We start from the raw sequence: 21,217 nt of genomic DNA, 5'->3' as shown, positions 1-21,217 counted from the left end.
TTATATTCCTCTACACACAAACAGCAATAGCAGAAAAGAAAGAGGGAAAAGTATTGTGAAAAATGGGAAAGGCCATCTGAATATAAACTATTTACTTTATTAAAACCTATCTGTGAGGTTTGGCACCCTATTTAGAGTGAGTATCCAATTAATCCGTCACTGACATACCAGAAAGAAGTTCCAAGTTGCAGAGATGCTGACCAACCAACTTAAATGAACCAAAGCACCAGAGGGCTGTGTGTGTCCACTCACCCAGTGAATGGATATCTTCACTGGTAGTAGATTTTATTCAAAATGCCACCCATTCTCTTTTCTGAGAACTGCTCTCCCACTCAGTCCATGGGGTTTCGCACCTACCGACTGTGTTTGTACCCTTGCCATGGCTGATTAGACTGGCTGGCTCAAGCTAGGTTGGCTGGAGATACTCCTAAAGATAGTAAGTTAGTCTCTTATATAGGTTGATATTCCTTTGGTTGCAAGGACTAGAAGATTGGACTTATACTGTCTTAAATATAAAGGGGTTTTGTTGATTTCTGTTCTCAAACTGTTCCAGGAGAGATTTAGGCTGCAGGAGTGATTTGGTCAAGGTCTCAAATGATGTCAGTAGGATCCAAGTCTTGGCTTTCTTCCTCTCAGTTGGCTTGACCCTCAAGCTGGCTCCCCTCATGGTTGTAAAAATGACAAAGCAGTCCCAAGTTCACATTCTCACTCAGGCCCCAGGAAAAAGAGTGAGTTTGTGTCCTAGCTTTCTACATAAATCTGTGGATTCATTTTAACTGGACCTATTTAGTTGTTGTGCTTTTCCTGAACCAGCTATTGGCCAGGGCAATGAAATCCACTGGTTGACTGAGCTGACTTGATTTTCCCTCTGGAGCCAGAGGTAGGGTCCATCCCTCATGCACTACATTGCTTGGGAATTGGAATACCGTAAGGAAGAGGGAAATACATCCCCCAGAGGAAATTAACAAGTATATACTAGCATTTCCCATGTAGTTACGACTCTAACTTACATAGTTGGAGGTAATAAGGGCTAATTCTCCCACAAGTGTTGGGCAGCAGTAAAGAGAGAAGAAGAAAGCAGGTGGAACAGAGAAGCAGGGAGGAGGTGAGAAGAGGATGTTGATGGATTATTCTACTTATTCTAATTAGAATTCTAATTATTTCTACTAGTCCCTTCCTGTGGTCTAGTTCTATTCCTCCCACTGTTCCTTGAGAAACCCCCATATCCTTATAATAAACTCCGCTTTTGCTCAAGTTGTTTTGAGTTGTTACCTACAACCACATTTACACCAATAGTGGCTTCTAGAACATTCCCAACCTACTGCCGAGGACTGCCTGCCTTTATTGCTTCCTTTGCCTTAGATGTAGGCCTTCCATTTGGTAGTTCTTTTCCTTCTTTTAAAGGTGTTTTGGATTAAATGTGGCTACCAGGAACAGGGAGAAGTAAGAGTTGACCATGAACCTAAGACAGGCTGGCCGTAGTTTATTGGGCCCATTTGATACGGGTTTAGGGAAGACATTTGACTCCATTTACTTAACAGATGTTTATCAGTTCTCTCAACAGAAATGTTGCAAAAATCTTCAAAGGAGCCTTTCTTTGCCTCCCTCTCCCCACACCTTGGATGCGATGTTCAGTGAAATATGTTGACTTTTTTTTTTCTTTACAAAACCCATAAAAATGTCCTGGTTGACATGCAATGTTGTGACAAGCCCTAGTAGATTGTGTCAATCATGTTGCTTTATGTTACATTAAGTGACATATTGTAATGTGATTGATACAACATGGGATGACACATCATAATGCAAAATATCATCTGGAAAATGTAGAAAAACAACAGAAGACTTGAAGCCACTTTTACTTTCTAATTCTTCAAATAAGATAGAGGAAAATCTTTCATTCCTCAGGATAGTTACCTGGGAAAGGTTTAGGTCTTGTGGGGGTTTCAGTGGTGCTCTTTTCCTTTGTAATTAACAGGTGATAGTGGAAAATACTTGCATTCTTTGGGGACTGATAAACTCTGAGTTTGGATGGAATGTCTCTAAACCTTTCTGGAGCCCCTTAGTAACAATATCTGTTCTTCACATTAATAGTGCCTTTATAGATTTTATATAAAAGGATTCCACCTTCCTCTACCCTAGTTAATATTCTCCTCTTTAAAATCTCTGATAAGGGCACCTGGGTGGCTAAGTCGGTTAAGCACCTGACTTAGGTCAGGTCATGATCTCATGCTTCATGAGTTCAAGCCCCACATCAGGTTCTGTGCTAACAGGTCAGAGCTTGGAGCCTGCTTCAGATTCTGTTTCTCCCTCTCTTCTCTCTCTCTCTGCCCCTCCTCCACTTGCATTCTCTCTCTCTCTCTAAAATAACAAACATAAAAAAAATTAAAAAAAATCTCTGATATTTTTCTCTTGTTCTACAAAGTCTTGAGGAAAAAAATTGCCTTTTCAGATTTCACTGTGAGGTCAATGAGGGTTTTTTAGTATATCTTGGAAAATTTTTACTGTAGCTCCAGAGTCTTACACAGTTTCTGGCACATAGTAACACTTAATAAGTGTTTGTTAGGGGCACCTGGGTGGCTCAGTCAGTTGAGCGTACAACTTTGGCTCAGGTCATGATCTCATGGTTCGTGAGTTCGAACCCTGCATCAGGCTCTGTGCTGACAGCTCAGGGCCTGGAGTCTGCTTCGGATTCTGTGTCTCCCTCTTTCTCTGCTCCTCCCCTGCTCACACTCCATCTTTCTCTCAAAAATAAATAAAGATTAAAAGAATTTTTAAAAAGTAAAAAAAAAATTAAAAAAAATAGTGTTTGTTGAATGACTTACTGAAGAATGTTCATCTTTAATTATACTTAATTGCATTTATTGAGTGACATTTAATCACATATAGTGAAACTCCATGTATTAGTTTCCTAGGGCTTCTGTAACAGAGTGCCACAAATTTGGTGGCTTACAACAAAAATGTATTCTTTCACAGTTCTGGAGGACAGAAATCTGAAACAAGGTGTCAGTAGGGCCATACTCCCTCTGAAGGCTTTAGAGGAAGATCCTTCTTTGCTTCTTCTAGCTTTTGGTGGCTTTGGGGTTCCTTAGTTTGTGGCTGCCTACCTCCAATCTCTGCTTTCATCTTCATATGGCCTTCTCTTCTGTGTCTTCTTCTCTTAGAAGCACACTTGTCATTAAATATAGGGCCCACTTGGATAATCTTGAGATGGATGATCGCTTCTTAAGACTTTCAGCTTAAGAAGCTGAAGGTCTTCTGCAAAGACCCCTTTCTCCAAGTAAGATTACATTTATAGGTTCCTGATGGGCATACCTTTTGGAGAGCGGCCATCATTCAACCTGGAATATACCAATTAAAAAAAAAATGAGCTGGGGTATGTTGGGGAATTAACATTTTTTTGGTTAATGGTTGCATAAAATATGTTTTTAATCTATGTTTAAAATCTTTCTGTTTACTTCCATGTCTCAGTAATTATGGTATTATAAAGATAATTATATATTTCTTTAATAATGGATACCTTTATAATATCAAAGTTCCCAATCTGTGAATTTGCACTAATAATTGAAGATATAGAGGATTGTAAAAGCTGAGATAAATGTGTAGACCTCAGTATAATATAGACTCTAAAGTCCTTTAAAAACAAGCCAACTAACCACACCTCTTCCCTGAATGTGCTGTGAGATGTATGTGATTTGTCTAATGAATGTGAGCAGAATATAAGGAGAGATTCTGGCTAGTTGAGGATTTTGAGTAAGCAAGCCCATTAGAGTTTCCTTAAATGTGAATTCCTTCCCTGTTATCTCCCCTTCTGCCTGTATCCACTTGCAGACATAGGAGTTCATAGAGGTGAGAAGCGAGTGTTTGGGGCAGCCAGGGAAGGTCTTGCGAGAGAGGTAATATAATAAGAGGACAGGCCATTGATAGAAGAAGGTGTGGTCTCACAGTTTGCCTCAGGGCCACCAAGTGCTCACTTCTAGAGAGCTCTTATCCTCCAAGTAATGTGGGGTCAGACCCTTAGAACCATGCACCTCTGAGTCATGGAGACAAATAGGCCCTCTGGTCTTCATTCTGATAGCAAGACAGGATCACCATAGACTCATAGTAACTTTTCCTCTCTTTGTTCAATATCTTGTGGCTGCATAGAGTAATTTAATAAATCAAAATCGTCTCTTTCAATTTTCATTGTGGCTACATCGGTGTTCTTTTGAATGGAGTTCAGTTATTGGGATGGCATATATTACTTTGAATCATTTTACAGCTCAATCAATACACACATCTTCATAATAAATATCGATGTTCTTTGGATGCCTAGTGTCGCACATATTCAGCATGGCTGTTAGGATCCAGGCAGCTCTGGGTAATTAATATTTTTATTTTATTCTTTCATTGAACTCTGTCACTCATATCTGCATTTTGGCCCTTCCAGAAGGGAAGAGAAATGCTGAAACAAACAGAATCCTCCAGAAATCCATTCCACTAAAAACACCGAAGTTTGAGAACTAAAATTTGCTGTGGAACTCCGCTGCTATAGAATAAACACATCCAACTCAACAGGGAACACAAAGAGCCTACCTGCTATTAGTCTTTGTAAATGACCAGCCAAAAAGAAGTAGGACGGTTTTCCTAACAGGTTTAGAAAAGGAAAAAATCTTAACTCAACTGAATCCTCCTACGAATACCAAAGGCCTCTAGCTGGGAAAGCAAAGATACCTGGTAAGTGGCTGTTAAAGGTGCAGTGAAATCTGAATATCCGATATGCCAAAGATCATGATCACAACATTTACTAAGATTCTTATGCAATCTTATATTTAATTATATTCTTACAGTCAGATATAATCAGTGATTTATTTGAAACTTCAGTACATAGTGAATTACTGATGAGTAGATGGTAACGTGTTTGCATTTCTAAAATATTTTGGTTTCTAGTAAGAATTCAGCCCCAGTCTACAGTATCTACAGTGAAGGCATTGGGTCTCACCTCCATCTTCACGAATGAAGAGTAACTAGACTGCTAATCCCTGGGTTCCCTCCCAGGGGGCTCATGTAATCTCTGGTATTTGTATTTTAATCATGATATACATATTATATTTACCCATTTATTTTTTTGTTTTTGTTTTTATTTTTTTAATATGAAATTTATTGTCAAATTGGTTTCCATACAACACCCAGTGCTCATCCCAACAGGTGCCCTCCTCAATGCCCATCACCCACCCTCCCCACCCTCCCACCCCCCATCAACCCTCAGTTTATTCTCAGTTTTTAAGAGTCTCTTATAGTTTGGCTCTCTCCCTCTCTAACTTTTTTTTTTTCTTCTTCCCCTCCCCCATGGTCTTCTGTTAAGTTTCTCAGGATCCACATAAGAGTGAAACATATGGTATCTGTCTTTCTCTGTATGACTAGGAATTTACCCAAGGGATACAGGAATGCTGATGCATAGGGGCACTTGTACCCCAATGTTTATAGCAGCACTTTCAGCAATAGAAAAATTATGGAAAGAGCCTAAATGTCCATCAACTGGGCGCCTGCGTGGCTCAGTCAGTTGAGCGTCCCACTTCAGCTCAGGTCATGATCTCGTGGTCTGTGGGTTTGAGCCCCACGTCGGGCTCTGTGCTGACAGCTTAGAGCCTGGAGCCTGCTTCGGATTCTGTGTCTCCCTCTCTCTCTGCCCCTCTCCCACTCATGCTCTGCCTCTCTCTTTCTGACAAAAATAAATAAACATTAAAAAAAATTTAAAATAAATGTCCATCAACTGATAAATGGATAAAGAAATTGTGGTTTATATACACAATGGGATACTACTTGGCAATGAGAAAGAATGAAATATGGCCTTTTGTAGCCACGTGGATGGACCTGGAGAGTGTTATATTTACCCATTTAAAAGCAAACATCTAGATGCTCTTATTTTTGTTGTTAACTCTTTGGAACTCAGAGCATTGACAAAATCATCTGAGTGGGGGAGAAAGATCAGTGATAAATAATTTTCAGTTAGGGCCCAAGGCTAAATTATGGGACAAGAAGGATTGTGTTCTTTTGTTTCATAATATGGAAGGTTAGTACCAAATGCTGGAAAACAGATGTGCCCTTTCATTTTGAGTGCCTAGTGTATATACTCAGAGAGGCATTTTTCTTAATGTTTATTTATTTATTTTAAGAGGGAGGGAGAGAAAATGAGAAAGAGCATGTGAGCCAGTGTGTGTGTGAGCGGCAGCACAGCGGCACAGAGAGAGGGAGAGAGGGAATCCCAAGCAGGCCCCACACTCAGCGTGGAGCCGGATGCGGAACTTGATCTCGTGTACGTGAAATCATGACCTGAGCCAAAATCAAGAGTTGACGCTTGAGCCACCCAGGGACCCCTCACAGAGGTATTTTTTAAATGTTTGCAAAATGTCTTCTCCAGTCAGTTTGTGTCAGGCACCGTCCCATTGATTTTATTTTGCTTTTGTAATTGGAGCTGCATTGCAGTGTTGATTTATTACCTGCATAAATCCCTTTGCCAGGGGTTATAAAAGGAAAAGGCAAGCGCTACCCACATTTAGCAGTACCAGAACAGTGTTGCCTCTAAACTTAAAATCTTTAACATTCTCTAAGCTTAGAGCCCTATCTCACCTATTTCTGTGCAATTTATTTCAAACCTCTCTGAGACCTGGATTTTTTTTTTTTTTTTAACATTTCAGTGTTGTAATTTTTCCTACTTATTTTAATTTTTCTTGGTCCCAAGACTATAAAGCAGTGCTGCTCAGAGTCAGAAAATGTTGAGTAACAAAATGAGAACCCTGAGTATAAATTTAAGACACCCTGTGCTGCTTTACTTCTGTTTATCTATTTGTACTGGTAATTTGATAACCTAGACCACTGAATGAAGAAAGTGAAGAATGATCAACATATGAAGCAGTGGGCGCTGCACATTCAGACCTTATCAGTTCCAGGATCAGTTATCTGTTTGAAGAAAATTACATTGTATCTGTCAATAGACTTAATAACTCAGTGCCTGCTATTTGATAATGGATAATCACACAAATTCAGGAAGCTAGACCATATGCCATTCCAGTTTTCTATTCTCTTATTCACCTTAATTTTCTAGATGAGTGAAATTATCTAGTCCTGGCCTGAAGATGGCATATATAGAAATAGAGCCTGCAGGAATCCAGCCGCCTCTGATGTTAGCCCCGTGCAGGTCAGGGCTGCCGGGTTATGTCTGCGACCCTGGTATCTAATTGAAATGGGCAGACTTTGGAAAATTGTAAACCTGGACAATGCAAGTGATGAATGGATGGAAAATAGTAAAGGGCGGATGTGGAACAGCTGAGGGAATTGGCTGGTGGGAAACAGTGAGGCTGCAGAGGCCTAGGATTCAGAATCTTAGAATAGTTCCACATCTCTGTGTGTGAACTGTGAAGGATAGGGACTAAATGGTAAAGATGATATAGGGATGCTGTTTTCTGGAAGTAAGGGTTTTCTCAAGGACCCTTCATTCCTGTTGATGCAGGATGCTTTTCCATATATAGACCCAAATGTGGTCATTGTGTCACTTAGTAATGATTTTGGCTATGAGTATTGCAGGAGGTAATTTCAGTGACTTAAGCAAGTAGGTGTTTCTTCTTCTCAGTTATCAAGAAGACAAGATGTAGCTATTTCTGGTGTAGATGTAACTGCTCAGTGATGTCATCAGGGACTTAAACATTTTCCATCTTTTTGCTATGCCCATAATACCAGAGTGCTTGTCTTCATGCTTGTTTCTGGTGGTTACTGGGTGGCCACTGCATGTTTCCTCCTGTACATGACAGGAAGGGAAAGACTGAGCCATCATCACCTGCCCCTTCACATCAGGAGAAGCAAACATACCCCAGAGGCTCCCAGTAGACTTTTATTTCCATCTTATTAGCCAGAGCCATATCACATCGCCATCTTGAACTCCTAAGGAAGCTGGACAAAGGAGTATTTCACTTGGGGCTGACATCTTGCACCTGAAAACAGAGTTTCGTAAACGAGCAAGAAGAGAAGAATGCATATCAGTCAGGCAATGGGCAAGGGATGCCACGACCATCTACCTAAGATTTATTGTGGAAGGAGAATAAGGGTTAGACAACTGTGCTATTTCATAGAATCACAGAGAAAAGTGGTCCAAGTAATGCCAGTTGTGGGGGTCATGTGGACACCATTGCAGTCTGTTTTTACGTGCTTTTTAAAAATATGAACAAATCGGATATTTTTAGAATTTGTATCAAATCAAGCAAAACCACAAGGACACACTATGGAGAGCTGACTCAGCAAGAACAGGAAACTGAATCCTTAATTTCAGCCTGACTCTTGGCTGGAATTATCCCCTAAATTTCTATAAGGTCATAGTCTAAATTGAGCTGCTTTCTTTTTCTCCTCTCTCTCTCTAGATTTACTAACTTTAAATCTCTCTTTCTGTGGGCTAGGAATAATCATCAAGTCATATTCTTAGAAGAGGAGGACACCTTGCTGATCCAAGAGTCTATCACCTTCTAGTAGATAAAGCAAGATGGCTCACTCATTCAGTGTATTCTGTACATATATCACTGTTTTCTTTCCCAAAGAGGCTCATAGGATTTTATCTGAATATAACATATCCCCAGAAATGCTGAAGAGAGAAGTTGAAGGCGAGCTTATTGCCATGTTTTGCATATATGGATCCAGGAACTCAAAAGCTTTTCCCCGAGTCACACAGCAATAGCCCCCACTGTAAATACTGCTATAACACCCTTTCAGCTTGGCCACACTGTCTTGCCATGAATGGATGTCTCTTAGAAAGCTGAATCATGACCTCAAACGAAGAAAAGGCCATTTGTCAAGTATTCTCTTTTGAAGTAACACATTCCTTGAGTGGTCAATTGGAGGCTGCAAAAGGCCTCGGCTAGAAGATTTGGGGGAAGGTGAGCTTTTCTTGGTAGATTCATGAGGGCTTGATGTCACCATTTTTGTTCCTGCATTTTTTTTAAGCAAGAAGGAACTTGTTTGCAATTAGAATTTGTATTCATTTTTGTACCTAGTCAAAGAATAGCTGTGAATCCATATTTAAAACTGTGATGTGTGAGTGCCCTTTTTTATGGTTTCATTTATTCACTCTTTGCACTATTGATGGAGTATCCACTAAGTCTCTGTCGTGGTTCGAGATGGGGCGAATTATGGGACAGACACATGAGGTCGCTGCACCCCTGTAGCTTCCATTCTAGTAAAGGGGAGACACAAACAGTGAATGCAATTATTAGCGCTTTCAAGGAGTTGAACTTGAAAAGTGGCAAGCAGGAAATGACTTGGTTTTTTCTACCATTGTTTCTCGGAACCTGATTCTTGGAGTACTCATCCTTGTCCTGGGGATGAGAATTTGGGCTCGTTGCATAATTTTTCCAGTCATTTGAGATACAAGAAGAATCTCCAAAATATTTGAAGCACAGTTTTCTAAGGTAGAACAAGTTAGGTTTGCTAAAGGAACAGAAAACCCAAAGGGCCATTGTGACTTTGCCTCATGGGCAGAGGGGAGAGCGCATGAGAGGAGCAGAGGTGGGAACCCGAGTGGAGGATAACCAGGTTAAGGGTCAGGAGTGCAGCTTTTATTCCCAGTAGGAGCAGCAGCACTGGAGGGTTTCGAGCAAGGGAGTGATGTCCTCTGATGTGTAGTTTAAAAGATCACTCTGAGTTTTATGTGGGAATGGACTGTAGGGAAGCAAGAGAGGAAACAGAGAAAGCAGTCGGGGGATGCTCTTGCCCTCGTCCAGGGGAGAGATGAAGGTGATGTGGAGGGTGGTTGAGATGGATCAGGGGTGTGCAAAGCCTTTAGGCTGACCCTTCTCTCTCACAGTCCATAACCTACCACAGTGACAGCCGTGCAGTGGCACATAAGTCCTTGCTGAATTTCACATGAATACCTTTGTGAGTTAAAGCAGTGCTGTTTATATGGTTTAGAGAAAATGTGTCTTTTTGGCTTCCCTGACTTCTTCTCTAATATCTCAAATCCCCATTCTAAATGCAGGTCTTAGAATATAAGCACGTATTGAAGGCATAAAATCAGGCTAAGGTAAACTTTCCCTGACTCAGAATTTTTCTAATTGTCACACCTTGGCATAATTCAGTCTTCAGTCCCTACACACAGGGAAAAGTGTCATTAAATATTGTGAGAATTTGGTTTTCTGACTTAAAAAAAAAAGGTGTTCTTACTGCCCCTCCTCTCTCTTCCTCTCTCTGCCCCCCTCGTTTTTTCTTTCTTAAGAAAATAAGAGAATGGGAAAGCCGAAGCTTGATTTAATTTACTTTGGGAGAAAATCTAAGGTGTGGTATCATTACCTGTACGTTTTCCACACGTTTGTCAGGCTTATGTTTACACACGTTTGCCAATAATTATTTTGAGGAGGGGCGAAAGGAAATTCAGTGATAACTTTAGAAAAATAAAATCTCTGATAAAACCATAAACTACTCCAAGAGCCGCCATAAAACTTCAGCACAGTGTATGGTTTCAAAGCAGGATTTGTGAAGCAAAAACCATGATTAAAGTAGGAACAATATGAGCTTTGTGCAGTCCTATTGGCCCCTGGTGTGTAACTTAAAACTCTTGCCTCCTGTCCTGTGCCAAGAGGAGGTTCTGCGAGGTGAGAATGCCCAGGGAGGAGGGCTCTGCACAACCAGGGCGGGGAAGTTCCTCTTGTTCACCAGGGACCTCTATACCCCTTGTGATAAAAACTGAGGTCAGGGTTCAAGGTAATACATTTGCTCCCCGCTCCCGCCCCAAACCTGATAGGGCTTCTCAGCAGAAGGCTACTGAGTGGACTTTGGTCCTTTACACTGACTGTTGTAAATTTAAGTTTGGCTAGATTTTCCCCTTGACTTCCCCTTTTCTCATCAAATAGTACTCCCTCCCACCCCCAGTGTTCTTACTCTCCTCTCTAGTCCAAGCTTTGGGAGCGTTCCTTGCCTCTTCCTCATCTCTCTCTCCTCACCCTCTTCTCTTTTTTTTAAACATTTATTTATTATTGAGAGACAGGGAGAGACAGAGAATGAGCATGGGAGGGGCAGAGAGAGGGGGAGACACAGTATCAGAAGCAGGTTCCAGGCTCTGAGCTGTCAGCACAGAGCCCGACATGGGGCTCGAACTCCTGAGCAGTGAGATCATGACCTGAGGCAAAGTCGGACGCTCATCCAACTGAGCCACCCAGTCGCCCCTCTTCTCTTTCTTTGTACCATGTTCTCCTCCCTTTTCCTTTTGTTCTTCTTGGCTGTCCTACATCCTATGGGCCCTTCCCCATCTTCTCTGTCTCTTCTCCATCCCCCTGTGGCTGTGAGCAGGTGTTACTAGTTGATGATAATCACAGACATTTGTTTCCTGTATCCTTCAGACTCCATTTTGGGGAGCAAATGGATATGGGAGTTACTCTAAGCATGCAGATGGATTCAAGTCAGGAAAACCTTTTGTTGCTCCTTGAGCATCCTAGGGACAAACTGGATGTGTCCTGCTGAAATGTAAAGAGCCATGAGTCCAGCTCTGAGTGCCTGTGGTGAGCCTGCCACAGCATCTATGGCCTCAGGGTGCCCATTTACAAATTAAGGGGTCAGACCAAATCCCCTCGAACCGCTGCTCCTTGAGCTCCTAAACTAATCCCAGCATCTGTCTCTGGCCTCACTGCATTGGGCTCAGTTTCCTCTGTGACAATAGCTGCCTGTCTTGATATCCAACTCATGGGGCCTGTGTCTGCCCCAGGAGGTGATGAGTTGGCCAGCTCTCCCCTCTGCTGTGAGCCGACTTCCTTCAGGCCAGACAAAAACTACTCCAGGAAACTCACTCAAAAGGGGAGGAAAAAAAACAAACCTGTGTGACTTAAGAGATCTTTTTCTTTTCTACTGGGGCTTTTGCTTCTCCTAAAATGATCAGATTGCTCTGGTGTGGTCTGAGGCCTTGGGTCTCTTATCCCGGTTGGCCTTCTCTGCTTCTTGCAGGCAGCAGGCTGGGCTGGCTGTAGGCCCCTTCTTTACTGCCCTCCCCCAGTGCCGTGGCCTGTGATTTCTCTGAAGATGTTTCTGTTCTTTCCAAGGCAAATGAAACTTCATGGACCATTTCTTCCTTTTTTCCTAGAAGCGAAGACCTGCACAAGAGAGGGGGGTGGGGAACAGAGAAAGTCACTTCTCAGCACCGAAGAGGAAAGTGCTGACCCAGCGCGGGGCACTGGGACTCAGAGCCCAACTCCAGAGCAGATGGCCGCTGCACATTCACATTAATCACGCAGCTTCCTGCATGTCAGGTACAACATGATTTCTAGTGATAAGTGCTCAGTATTCAGTATGAGAAATCTAACAGTCTTACTTCCTCTCTCCCCTCTCTTTCTCCTGTCTCCCTCCCTCTCTCTCTCTCTTTTAAAATAGGAGCAGATATTTTTCATTTCTAGCCCAGATGCTACTATTTCTCTGTTATTTGCACTTACTGAGTTGAAATGCAACAGATGTTTGAAAAGGGCTTAAAACTAAATTTCTCATAAGGGACCAAGACAAATAAATCGCACACCTAACTTTAGAGCCTTGTTTTGCTCAGACTCTTGGCAGATTTTTTTTTCTGGGGTGGAGAGGGGGAAGAAAAATTCTGTTAATAAAATGACAATGAAAAGACTATAATAATAATCATGATTATTTATTGACTGAGCTCTAGGACTTGTAGTCACTTCAAGTAGTTTTCCATCTGTTATTTTATTTGACACTCACAGCTACCCCATGGGGGCAGATATTATTGCCCCCAATTTACTTATGAAGAAATTGAAGCACAAACAGGATAAGGGAATTGACTGAAATTGAAGCTAACCCAGATTTGAAGATAAGAGCTTGGTTAGATCACAGACTCCTAGAATCTTTGAACGCATACACAAAACTTGAGATGAATGCCTTTAGTAAATGAAAATTTCCAGCCTTTATCAACAAGAGGCCCCAGTATGAGTAGCACCACATTATACTGGACTTTACCCCCCTCTCCTGTATTATTTCTAAGAGTTCCCAGGGGGAGCCTTAGATGGATTCACCAATGGCCTTCTTCTCTGCTCCCCTTTAGATGTCTGAAGCCATGTGCTTCACTTCTGTCGCACAGCTGAGGCCTTTGGGGTGAGCACCGTTCCTTGCTGAGACTTTCTAGAAGCCTAGGTCATTATCACCATCCAGTACCCTTTAGACTGCAATGTGCTGGAGCCAGGATATGATCCCTGCAGAATGGAATGGTCCTTTTCCCCATCGGCCCTTCTGTCTTCCAGGTCCCCCCAGGTCCCTTATACTAATTAATAGCTTTTTCTCAGAACCTGAGAATCTCATGTTCTCTGATCATCCCCTCCTTGTCTTGGTCCATCAGTTTATCAATCTGATTCGGGCTCACTGAAGGGACACCACTTTGCTTGCCCTTCAGCTCTTAAATATTAAAAAATTTGAAAAGGAGTGACTAGCTGCCAGAGCAACAGAAAAGTTTAGGCACTCCTAAATGAGTCCTTGCTTGTTCCTGTTAGGTCTTTGCTGGTGATTCTCCAGTACTGGCTCAAGCAGTGGACCTGAGGAGAGATGAAAGCAGAGGGCAGCTCTAACCCAGCCACGGTGAGGGTGACAGGACAAATGGAATGTCATTCCTGCCATCTTGGTTGCCATCTCCTGTGCCTGGAGTCTTTTCTCTCATGTGGCCCAATCTCTCACCTCCTTCAGGTCTTTGCGCCAAAGACACCTTATCAATGCGGCCTTTCTTAACCACCCTATTTCAAATGGCAACCTCCCCACCCAAGCCTAACGAAGACACTTCTCTGCTTAATTTTTCTCCATAGCATTTTCAGAAATACATGTAGCATAACATTTGTCATCTTAACCACTTCTAAGTGTATAGTTCAGTAGTGTTGAGTATATTCACCTTATTTTGCAGCCAATCTGCCTAACTTATTCATCTTGCCAAAAAGAAACTATACGCATTAACAACTTCCTTTGCTCCTTCCCCCGGCCTGGCAACCACTATTCTACTTCCTGTCTCTATGAATTTAATGATTCTAAGTATTTCATATATGTGGAATCATGTAATATTTGTCTTTTTATGACTGGTTTATTTCACTTAGCATCATGACCTCAAGGTTCATCCATGTTTTACCATGTGACAGAATTCCCTTCCTTGGTAAGGCTGAATAATATTCCATTGTATGTGTGTGCCACATTTTGTCTAACCATTCATCTGTCAGTGGACACAGGGGTTTCTTTTACCTTTTGGCTATTGCGAATAGTGCTGGTATGATCATGTTTCCATAACATTTTTCACTTTCTCATATTCTAAATTAAGTACTTGTTTTTTGTCTGGCATCTTCTATTAAAATGTAAGTTCAAAAACTTCTATCTATTTTGATCCCTGCTATGATCCCGGCTCCTAGAATAGTATCTGGGACAAAGTAGTTACAAATATTTGCTGAGTGGATTAGAAGACAGGAGAAGGGAACAAAGCTTAAAAGAAAAAAAAGGGGGAGGCTTTTGAAGAAGTCAGAGCAACCAACTGGTACTAAATGGTCTCTAAATGTAAGAGTTACATTATCTCTTATCTTCAAGTCACCTACAGACCAAGCTCTCTTTCTGTCTTCAATCCATTTTCTAGCAGTGACATTAAAAGCTGAGTACACATGATGAAACTTGGCTGCTGTCCTCATCATGGGACTGACTCCATTCTTTTCTCACAGGGGCTAATGTGGAAGGGTCTTTAGCCACATTTCTCAGGACAGCAGTCCAGTTTTTCTTTGCTGCCCCTAGCCCCTAGTCTGATGCTGCTGTGTTCCTCAACTCCAAATCTATAGGTGAAGTCAAGCTTGAGGGAAAGAGGAAGGGCAGGAGGAAATCAAGGTTCTTCTCCACATTTGTGTCCTGCCATTTTCTCATCTCCACAGACTTAAATCTTTAATGGCCCAGATCCAAAACAACAAAAAAGCTTCAATAATGAGAATATTTAAATAATAATAATAATAATGGGAGTGTTTTCTTATAATAATCATTGATGAAACTGAAGACCAGCAAGGACTAGAAGTACCTTTCAAATCATCAGGTATCAAATTGCCCTTAGACTAATCTGGATGTAGATGGCTGCAAATTCTTTGAAAATTGGTCACTTAGGGGCTTTTTGACCCAAAGTATAGTCTGAGTACAAGCAGTGACAGCAGCATCGTCTGGGAACTTATTAGAAATGGAGGCTCTCTGGCTTCTCCCTGGCCCATTGAATCAGAATCTGCATTTTAACAAGATCCTTCATGGACTCCGATGTACCTTACTGCAGTCTGTTCAGGCTGCTGTGACAGAATACCATAGACTGGGTGACTTATAAACAACAGAAATTTATTTCTCAGTTCTGGAGGCTGGGAGTCTAAGATCAGGGTGCCAGCATTGTTGGGTTAGGGATGCGACTCAGCTTCTTGTTGTGTCTTCATATGGCAGAAAGAGGGCTAGCAAATAGTCTGTCTGCTTCTTATAGGGGCACTAGTTGGATCATGGGAGCTCCACCCTCATAACCTAATCATGCAAATACCATCTCCCAATTTGGAGGCCCCACCTCTAAATACCACCATATTGAGATTAGGATTTCAACATTTGAATTCTGGGGGGGTACACATTCAGTCCATAGCATATCCTAAAGTTTGAAAAGTATTGACTTAGGGTGTCCACTCATTTAAATAACACATCATTCCCAACTTTTAGGCATATTTTTCCTTATTGTAATTTCAGAGACTAAACATTGGTCTTATTCCATATAAATAATTTCTGAATCTGACTACAATAGATATTTTGCTTTTTTCTCTGGAAAGCCAGTTTATTCTAAAAGATCTACTAATTTTTAGACCGTGGAAGTAACTTTTTGAAATCACAGTATCAGAACCCAGAGTCTGTGCAGTTTAAGATTCAGTGGTAAATTGCAGAAAAGAACTTAAAATAGCAAAAACAGAAAGTGCTTCAGGTATTAGTATCCTTGTTCTATTTTCTCAGAATATTCAGGTCCCTGTTGGGCATCATATGTCTAGAGAAAGTGGAGTTTTAAGTGAATTAATGTCACCTGACATGTCTGTTCCCTTTCCCCTCAGCTAAATTCCAACAGTACTTATACCCAAATTCTCTCACTTGTGTTACCCTGTCCCTGTTACCACTGCTCCTCATGAGGACAGCTTGGAGTTCAGCGGTCTCTTGGTGGTGCCATTTCTGGTTATTCCCACTTTCTCCTTTCTGTCTTCATTATCATATGAGCTTAGAGATCAAACACACACACACAAATGATACCAGCAAAAGTTTCTCTCTGTGAAGCTCCGATGCTGAAGCTAAGTCACCATTGTTAGCTTCGTGATTTCACTGTCCATTGCTGGAGTAATTTCTGTGCTGTGAAATGTCCATAGGGTCTAACTGAGATGTAAGTGGCTTGGGGTTAATAGAAGAAATGTCTCATATTAGGCTACTAGCCTGGATGAAAACATGACTGCCTCTGTCTTCAAGAAAAAAAAAATCCATCTTGAGACATATTCTTTGTTCTTTAGGCAATACTGTAGGGCAGGAGCCCCAGTGAATCAGACTTGGAGTTTAACGATCACAGCAGTTTAATGTCCTCATTTGGCATAAGGGGAAATTGAGGGTTAGAAGATTTCATTGATCCACCCACGGTTAGCATGGCTTGTGGGTGTCAGCTGAGAGGAAGCCTCAGTGGTATGCCTTACTGCATTAAAGGAACCAATGGGAATGTGCTGACTGGCAGCCTGCAACTGGCTGCTCTTTATTTAAAAAGACAAGCAGGTATGCAGCAAGGGCCTCTCACTTAACCTGCTAGTCGTCACCTCCTGCTGTGGGAAGCATCCACATACCAGGAACATGAGGGCATTTTGAATAAGCAAGTGGCATTGGAAGTTTCTATCTCTGGTAGTGTGGTAGTGTAACAATGGGCTGAAATTGGCCTTGAAATACCCCAGGATGTATCTGTGACCTCTCCCAGGAAGTGCCTCTAGAGCACTTTGCTTTCTTCGGAGCCACTCTTCCCTTTTTCTGTGGCCTTGAAGTCAAGGCATAGAAAAACCAGGCAGGATGCCTCAATTTGGGCCAAATGACCTGTGTAATAGCAGTAGTTACAATTGATTCCAGAGGACACACACTCTTTGCTTCTTTCATTTCTATGTTATGAGGCAAATAGAAAGAAGAATGAATATTTGGGGCAGGGAGTGAAAAAATCAGCAATTGCTTCTCTGGACAGGCACCAGCATAGATGGATGAGCCCTTAACCCAGGGCAGATTAAAATGCTTTTGACATGTAATAGAACCAAGATCAGATATCATGATTCTAAGAGCGTCATTAGATCAAAGGATGTACCTTTGGGGGTTCTTAGCATTAATCACAGGTGAGTATGAGGGCCTTGCCATGTTGTGAGTACTTCTCATGAATACAGACTCACAAGCCTTACCCTGCAAAATGTGGAAGGGGCTGAATCATAAAATAGTCATAGTCACTGCTGCTTCCGGACAGCTGTTCTCTGTTGGAGAAGCTGGGCTTAAAGGCAGGAGAGAGAATGTGTGATGGTTGCATTTGGTTTTGATTTAAATGATACGGTTCATGCTTTAGCACTGATTTCAGTTCAGGTTGTATTTGAAAGAAGAAGGGATACTTTGATTCTAAACGTGATCAGGTAAATGGCCCATCAAGTTCCACGTTGGGGAATTTTAGGTCAAAGACTGTGGCCGGGGTTGGTGTCTGGTGTACACAGGTGAGCGACGAGCACATCGCTGGACCCGCGTGCATTGTGTTCTGCTGCCTCAGCTGAGCCTGGGCCTGGTGGTGGCAGGATGGAGGGGTTGGGGTCACCGACGTGGTGTGGTGCCAGGGCTGGTAATCGGCAGCTGTGCCTCCACACTGGAGGAAGCCAGGTCTGCCAGGGGAGGAGCTCAGAGCTCAGAAAAGACACTGAATACGTCTCAAGTTCTTCCAAAATGAGGAAAGCGCAGCTCCCACATTGTTCTACAAGAGGGTTGCCCAAAAATCCTTCGATAAAGGTAGTTGTGGGTCATTTAATCATGAGGAGGATGGAATTTTGTCTCATTTCCCCATGTAGCAGACATTTCCTCTTCCTGTTTGGATTATGGCTACTCTTCCACTCCAGAGGTTTGGTCACTACCCCGGGTATCTATGTTTTTCAGCTTAGACCTTAAAAAAAAATGGCCCCATATGATTTTCATTCAATTACATGAGAACATTTAAAAATATTTGTGTTTTCAAAAGTATGAAAAGCCAGATGAGCCTTTTATAGGCCTTTAGAAATATATATAAGCTCTTAGACATGAGAAAGTTATTTGCTAAAGGTGTATGAGGGGGAACTGCAGGAGACTTCAGTTTGCCTCACAACTTTGAACCCCAAATTTTAAAAGCATCTTTAGGTACCTCTCCCTCCCATTTGATTTCATTGCATCCTTCAGTTAGAGTAGACATAAAGCAGGCACCCAGGTGGCTCAGTCAGTTGAATGTCTGACTCTTGATTCCAGCCCAAGTCATGATCTCATGGTTTGTGAGATCGAGTCCCACGTCGGGCTCTGTGCTGAGAGTACAGAGTCTGCTTGGGATTCTCTCTCTCCCTCTCTCTGCCCTCCCCCTGCTTATACTCTTTCTGTCTGTCTCTCTCTCTCTCTCAAAATAAAAATAAATAAACATTTAAAAAAATAGAGTAGACATAGACCTTTCCCCCTGACACTTGCCATTTGCCACATATAGCATTATAGTTCCCTCACCAAATACAACACAAAACGTTTCTCTGTTCATAGATGTTTCACCCAAGCAAGAGCCAGGACTGTACTCTTTTATTCTAGATGTTTTATTTATTTATTTTTTCAAGTTCTTTTGGCCGCCCCCAAAGGTGCCATTGGCCACCAGCCACAAGTCTGCAAATTGCGACTCTTCATCAAGCTCAGTTTTTTTTCTCTTAGGCAAACTCCTGAGCCTCAGGTCAGCCAAATAATAGTTAACATCTTTAAGTGGAAAGTAGAAATTTCCTATATCATACCAATGACTACCAGCTTTGTTCTCTATATTTGTTGAACAACCTCTTTTTAATGGCTCTGGATGATTGAGAGACTCTAATTTTAAGTAGGTCTGTGGTGATGTGTATTATAGCACATTTCAAATGATGCCAGACCAGAGGACAATAGTTTTGTGAAAGAAGTCATGGCACCTTTGAATTAGGATAGAGTTGCCAGATTTAGCAAATAAAAACACAGGACACCTCATTAAATTTGAATTCTAGACAAACAACTAATAATTTTTTAGTGTATCTCATCTGATATTTGGGATATAGTTATACTAAAATATCATTTGTTGTTTGTCTGAACTTCAAATTTAACTGGACATTCTGTATTTTATCTGGCAACCCTACTTTAGGACACAGGAGTGACGTTATTTTATGTGGCCACTGGAGTTAGAGTATGGTCTAGCACTAAGACTTCAGTGCCGGGAGGTCATGTCAAGAGAATAATCAAGTCAGGTTACCTTACTACAGAGGGAAAATCTAATCCATTGCTCTATATCAGGATCTAAGAGATCAGGCTCTGCAACAAATAGAATGTGAGGTTAGAAAACCACATCTAAATCAGGTGACCAAACTTGACAGTTGTCGGTGTGGGGATGTTCTGTATTACCCGTACGTGTCTTGCTTCCTTTATTCTCCCTAAACTGCCCATAAAGATGGATGTGATTTGCCATCTAGTGATGCTATAGGAAGTTGAGCATTAATGAAGAAAAGATGGCTCTCTGTCCTGGCTCAGGACTCTCTGGGTGCTTAATGCTAACCAGCTTCTCTCCTGGTTAGTATTAAGATGGTCTTGCAGGCTCTTTTATATAGCTGATGCTTGATGCACAGAACAGGCTTGTAAAACCCATCAAGGAAATAGACATGGACCCGCAGATCAACCACCACAGGGTCCTGACTCCTTGCTTCCTATCACTGTGGTGCTGGGAGAGGATGGACACTATCACAGAGGGAGGAACACTGGGCAGAGCTCAGGAGACCAGGGCACATGAGGACTCGGCTTCCCAGTCTGTTTCTCAGTTTGCTTGCCTTCCAATTAGGGTAATAATAATCCTCATCCTTCCTATGTAAAGGGGAGGGCGTTAATCACCAGAATGGCTAATAAACATGTGTGTTTTCTGAAATGGATGGAATACCAGATAAACACAGGACAATTATATTTTCCTTTGCTTGTTTCTGGTGCCCTCTTCTCACTGGTGGGATGGCCACATGACCCAGTTTGTTCAGGACAATCCAGATTGTGCCTGTTGTCCCAGCATAATTATTAACAGTACCCTTTCGCTCTCAAACATGGAAGATGCATTCTGATGTCACTTGACTTATGGGAAATCTGTTTGTGAATACCAACCTAGGCTATATTTGACAACAGTAGCAATATTTGAAATTAGGAATTGATCATTTTGATTTGTCAGAGACTACACTATTGCAAAGTGGCCATTGAAGATCCCAGTCTTCTAATCTGAAGGCTAGGATTCTGTTTCTACATCCTGTCCCACTTTAACCTACAAAGCTGATAATGAGGTTCCAGGTTGAGAATGAGGTGAGAAGATCCTTTTCTCTCCTTCCCATAATCTCAAAGGAGAGGATTTCTCAAATTTTGGGTAGGATAAGTCTGTGTTGGGGCTGTCCCATGCACTGAAGGATATTTCACAGCATTCCTGGCCTCTACCGGGGTAACAGTAGACACCAGTAGCACCCCTGCCACCTTCAGTTGTGACAAAAATGTCTCCAGACATTGCTAAACATCCATGGGAGCAAGATCATACCCATTTGAAAGTCACTATTATTTTTTATTTATTTTTTTAAAGTTCGTTTTTGAGAGCGCGCGAGAGAGAGACAGAGAGAGAGAGAATCCCAAGCAGACTCCGCACTGTCAGTGTGGATCCCCACATGGGGCTCCAACCCACGAACTGTGAGATTGTGACCTGAGCCGAAACCAAAACTTGGACACTTACCCGACTGAACCACCCAGGTGCCCCTGAAAGTCACTATTCTTTTTTTTTTTTTTAAGTTTAGTTATTTATTTTGAGAGTGAGAGAGCAGGGGAGGCAGAGAGGGAGAGAGAATCCCAAGCATGCTCTGCAGGGTCAACAGAGCACCCAGTGCAGGGCTCGATCTCATGAACAGTGAGATCATGCCCCGAGCTGAAATCTAGAGTCAGACACTTAACTGACTGAGCCACCCAG

At 42.0% G+C, this 21,217-nt stretch overlaps 1 protein-coding gene across 14 annotated transcripts in view; it reads left to right on the top strand.

Annotated features, from left to right (window-relative positions):
• RNF113A (ring finger protein 113A) overlaps positions 1 to 21,217 on the top strand; it is a 511,139-nt gene that overhangs the window by 273,440 nt on the left and 216,482 nt on the right. For 10 of the 14 annotated variants that reach the window (XR_006200724.1, XR_006200726.1, XM_042932492.1 and 7 more), the window contains 2 exons: positions 4,427 to 4,713; positions 12,086 to 12,251. The exons of 1 other annotated variant lie outside the window; for it this stretch is intronic. The gene's annotated coding sequence lies outside the window, so the exon portion shown is untranslated. Of the gene's footprint in view, positions 1 to 4,426; positions 4,714 to 12,085; positions 12,252 to 13,487; positions 13,568 to 21,217 lie in introns of those variants that run through there. 3 more of the 14 variants (XR_006200725.1, XM_042932501.1, XM_042932499.1) reach the window with 3 other exon arrangements.

Source organism: Panthera leo, chromosome A3 (genome assembly GCF_018350215.1).
Source record: "Panthera leo isolate Ple1 chromosome A3, P.leo_Ple1_pat1.1, whole genome shotgun sequence".
In the NCBI taxonomy this organism is placed as follows: Eukaryota; Metazoa; Chordata; class Mammalia; order Carnivora; family Felidae; genus Panthera; species Panthera leo.
The sequence above is the reverse complement of the archived record's forward strand: the minus strand, read 5'-3'. Positions and strand labels throughout refer to the sequence as shown.